Below are 5,624 nucleotides of genomic sequence, written 5' to 3'. Positions count from 1 at the left end.
CGGGGTCTTGACCTGACTGCCCTAAGGCACACCTGTGCAATAATCATGCTGTCTAATCAGCAACTTGATATGCCACACCTGTGAGGTGGATGGATTATCTCGGCAAAGGAGAAGTGCTCACTAACACCGATTTAGACAGGTTTGTGAACAATATTTGAGAGAAATAGGCCTTTTGTGTACATAGAAAAAGTCTTGGATCTTTGAGTTCAGGTCATGACAATTGGGGGCAAAAACAAAAGTGTTGCGTTTATCATTTTGTTCAGTGTATATACAAATACACACACACACACACACACACACACACACACACACACACACACACACACACACACACACACACACACACACACACACACACACACACACACACACACACACACACACACACACACACACACACACACACACACACACACACACACACACACACACACACACACACACACACACACACACACACACACACAAACAAACAAATATAGGCCTATATAAACATACATATAGCCTACATTTATACATTAATACAATACTGTGAAATGATTGTAAATCAGCATACATCACAGGCAGTATAACAAACATTACAAGGATGTATTACAATTCAAATAACAGTTTTTGTTTGTTTTTGCATATGAGGGATGAGGGGGGCTCATGGTGAAAACAATACAAATCTGAAAACAAATTCTACAAAAGAAGAGGCTTAATTTAAGCAATGCTATCTTTCTTTTGATTATGAGGTGAGATATGTGATGTTCTTAACAGGTTTCATGCAATTCACCCTCATAGATGACTAATAATGAGTCCTGAAGTGGTATCACGATATTTTCTTTGTTGTATAAGTGCATAATAAACAGTGTTGTGCCAGTTCACAGCTTTTCTGAACTAGTTCAAGTTCAGTTCATACATGCTCAAAGTGAACAGTTCACGTTCAAAGTTCACAATTTTAATTCTGAACTAGTTCAAAGTTCAGTTCATTTTACTTTTTTCGTGAGATATTCAAATAAATACTTTTTTTCACACTACTAGCTAGAAATCACTATACGTTCTTTGAAGCTGCTCATTGTAGACATTTGCTCATGACACTGCAATTGTCGGTGTCCGTCTCCGTGCCATCACTTCCACTAGCCATTTTTTTTTTTAAATTGCAGCGCTTTCTCTCACTCTCGTCTTTGGTCTGTCTCTCTCTCTCTCTCTCGCTCCTCTAGCCCTCCGCGCTCTTGTCGTTGCCTGCTACGCGGCGTTGCTATGCCTACCCCGCTCTGCTGCAATTCATCACGGGTAACGTTGTGCGGAAGCCAGTATGCTATTCAACTATTCTCAGCCGGACTCTACGTTGCCCGCAATGCATTGCGCACACAATGTCAAAACCATTTCTGTCCGGTGATACATGATTTAAGCGGCACCAGCGAGAATACAGGAGGGAGGAACTTTCTCTCGTTGCGTTTCAAAAGAGAAAACAGATGTCACTCAGTTTTCAATGGAAAACAAATTCCAACGTTCATTTACAGTGATGTCTGCCGTTCATGACACATAATGTGAACTAATTCACGTTCAAGTTCTTTATTAAAAAATGTGTTGCGTTCAGTTCAACGTTCACGAAAAAATGAGCGTGTTCAATGAACGCGTTCTTTTGAACTCGTTCACGCACAACACTGATAATAAATCTGCATTCTATAAAGCCCGACATTGCGCTCTACAGTCATGGAAAGGGCTTGAGATCGCACACCCTCACTGTGAACATGGTGAATATAGCATCCATCATACAGCAGATCTTCCAAGCAGAAGGTGTGGTGCTTACATGTCGAGTGACACCCAAGTCACTCCTCTACTCCACCCATTTTACAAAGAACTCTCATTAAGACACTCTCATTCGGTAAGAGGATTTTGAAATACTATGACACCATAACCCCTGCATATATAAAACATTTACAGAGAAGAGGATTTCACAAGTCATGATTCATGAATAAACAAAGACTGTGAAAGCCAACTTGAGAACTCATCCCTCTGTGAATTTCATGAAACCTGTTAAGAACATCAAATATCTCACCTCATAATCAAAATCTCTTTTTTTGTAGAATTTGTGTTCAGATTTTTTGTGTGTTTCACAATGAGCCCCCTCATCCCTCAGCCAAGTCACTCCTGTACTCTATTTTCCAAAGAACTCAGATTAAGACAGTCTCATTCAGTAAGAGGATTTTGAAATACTATGCCATCATAACCCCTGCATATCGTTAGCCTCATAGCATAATTGCCTAAGTCATTTGTTGGCCCAATTGAGATATCTGCCTAACTTTATTGTGAAAAAATACCTAAAAATGTTTTTTTTTCTTGTTTACCAAAAACATTGAAATATGACTTAGGCAATTATGCTATGAGGCTAACGATATATAAAAGATGTATAGTATTTACAGAGAAGAGGATTTCACAAGTGATGAATAAACAAAGACTGTGAAAGCCAACTTGAGAAAAAGTTCATGAACTCTTTGACGTTGGTATGTGATGTCTGCAAGAATTCATTATGAATTTATCTATTTATTACTAAAACTAAAATCATAAAAAAATGGTTTCAATATCTTTTATTGCATGAATAACTGAAGAGTGTGTATTATGCAGGATATGCTGAAAAACAACAAAATTCCTTATTTTTTTACCCACCTCATTAACACATAAACAAGCAAATATAATAATAATAATAAATAAATTATACTTCCTCCAAAAAATATAATAATCATCATCTAAAATGCATAGGTGAAAGTGAGAAAATAAACACTATTAGCCCTAAACATGGTTGTTTCTTTAAATAAAATAAATGTTAACTGAAATATGAAAAAGGATTTTATTTCAGCATTTCTCATTTTCATTTAGTTTAACTTGATGTACTAAAGTAACTAAAACAAAAATGAATAACTATATAGACATTTTTTAAATAAAAAAACACTAAAACTAAAAGTTAAAAATACTACTTACGTTAACTAATAGGAATGTATATACCGTATATGTGTGTGTGTGTGTGTGTATATAAACTAATTCATCTATGCCGTTTTTATGATTTAACAACAGGAATAGACATTTACAAAAGTAGCGGTCAGTTTAAAGGCTGTGAATGGAAATAATCCAGTTATTAATGCTGGACCGTTGCTAGTTTGAGGCCCTTCCACACCTTCAGTGTTGCGTTTCATAATGCAGGATTCTGAAATGACTCATTCCTTTTCAAACAAGGCTATTGATACTTCAGTGGGTCAAAACGGCCTTGCTAAACTCTTTGGCATTTATAAAAACAGTCCTATAGTGTACAGCACTGTTACTCTTTACACATGCAGCTTTCCAACTAAAATCACAACAAAAGTGAAAGGAAACATTTCTGCCTGGATGAAGGAGCATCACCTGCAACTCAACCTTGCAAAGACTGAACTGCTTGTGGTCTCAGCCAACCCAGCACTTCATCACAATCTCTCCATTCAGCTAGGATCTTCAACCATAACTCCGTCCAGGACAGCCAGGAATCTTGGAGTTGTGATCGATGATCAGCTAAAATTCACTGACCACATTACTGCAACAACCCGGTCCTGCAGATTTGCATTATACAACATTAGGAAGATTAGACCCTTCCTATCTGAGCTGACCACACAACTCTTGGTCCAAGCTCTTGTTCTCTCCAGACTGGACTACTGTAATGCTCTTCTAGCAGGCCTTCCGGCATGCACTATCAAACCCTTGCAACTGATCTGGAATGCAGCGGCGAGGGTGATCTTTGACGAGCCGAAGAGAGCGCACGTCACGCCTCTCTTCATCAGACTCCACTGGCTACCAATGGCCGATCGCATCAAATTCAAGGCACTGGTACTCGCCTTCAAAGCAACCACTGGCTCTGCACCAATTTACCTTAACTCGCTTGTTCAGACATACACACCCTCCAGGAGTTTGCGTTCTACCAGTGAACGACGCCTTGTGGTGCCATACCAGAGAGGCATGAAATCACTGTCACGGACCTTTTCCTGGACCGCCCCCACCTGGTGGAATGACCTGCCTATCTCAATTCGAGCAGCCGAGTCTGTAGCCATTTTCAAAAAACATCTAAAGACGCATCTCTTCCAGCAGCACCTGACCAATCAAGAATAGCACTTAACACTATATTAATTTTTCTGTCTGTCTAAATTATTTATAAAAAAAAAAAAAAAAATCCTGTGTGTTCTGTGTTAGATTAACTGAGACTTGTTACAGCACTTTCATACTGTAGCCTCTGACTGTTGTAGTTGCTTCTATTGCTCTCATTTGTAAGTCGCTTTGGATAAAAGCGTCTGCTAAATGACTAAATGTAAATGTAAATGAAACGAATCCCATTGATGCTTCTGTCCTGCCTTACAACTTAAAATTATTAATGGACCAATTAATTATTCAGCGAAACCCAGAAATGACCTATATTATGTTTGAGTACTCTGTACTTTACTCAAGAAGTGTTGAAACCAAATGGTAATTCACTTTTTTAATAAACATTTTAATTCAACCTTCAAAGTACATGTTTCAGCCTTGAGGACTTAAGTCTTTGCCTTTATAAAAGTTTATATTTGATCTGTCTTATTTAAATAAAACAGCCCATTAAAATATTTTTGTGTACAGTTTAATTGAACATATATTTGTGATTACTAAATGTGGCTATATGCTGACTTTCAATGGGCTACAATATTGGCTCAGAAATTTACCACAATTTCTTAACATTTTCTATGTGACGTTTTTATGACGCATAAGATCTCAGAAAATTAGAATATTACTTAAGACCAATACAAAGAAAGGATTTTTAGAAATATTGGCCAACTGAAAAGTATGAACATGAAAAGTATGAGCATGTACAGCACTCAATGCTTAGTTGGGGCTCCTTTTGCCTGAATTACTGCAGCAATGCGGCGTGGCATGGAGTCGATCAGTCTGTGGCACTGCTCAGGTGTTATGAGAGCCCAGGTTGCTCTGATAGTGGCCTTCAGCTCATCAGCTTCATATCGCATCTTCCTCTTCACAATACCCCATAGATTTTCTATGGGGTTAAGGTCAGGCGAGTTTGCTGGCCAATTAAGAACAGGGATACCATGGTCCTTAAACCAGGTACTGGTTGCTTTGGCACTGTGTGCAGGTGCCAAGTCCTGTTGGAAAATTGAAATCTGCATCTCCGTAAAGTTGGTCAGCAGCAGGAAATGCTCTAAAACTTCCTGGTATACGGCTGTGTTGACCTTGGACCTCAGTGGACCAACACCAGCAGATGACATGACACCCCAAACCATCACTGACTGTGGAAACTTTACACTGGACCTCAAGCAACTAGATTGTGTGCCTCTGCTCTCTTCCTCCAGACTCTGGGGCCCTGATTTCCAAAGGAAATGCAAAATTTACTTTCATCAGAGAACATAACTTTGAACCACTCAGCAGCAGTCCAGTCCTATTTGTCCTTAGCCCAGGCAAGACGCTTCTGACGCTGTCTGTTGTTCAAGAGTGGCTTGACACAGGAATGCGACAGCTGAAACCCATGTCTTGCATACGTCTGTGTGTAGTGGTTCTTGAAGCACTGACTCCAGCTGCAGTCCACTCTTTGTGAATCTCCCCCACATTTTTGAATGTTTTTTTTTTCTTTCACAATC

Source organism: Gobio gobio (genome assembly GCF_949357685.1).
Source record: "Gobio gobio genome assembly, chromosome: 17".
Classification (NCBI taxonomy): Eukaryota; Metazoa; Chordata; class Actinopteri; order Cypriniformes; family Gobionidae; genus Gobio; species Gobio gobio.
Note: the sequence above shows the minus strand (reverse complement) of the source record.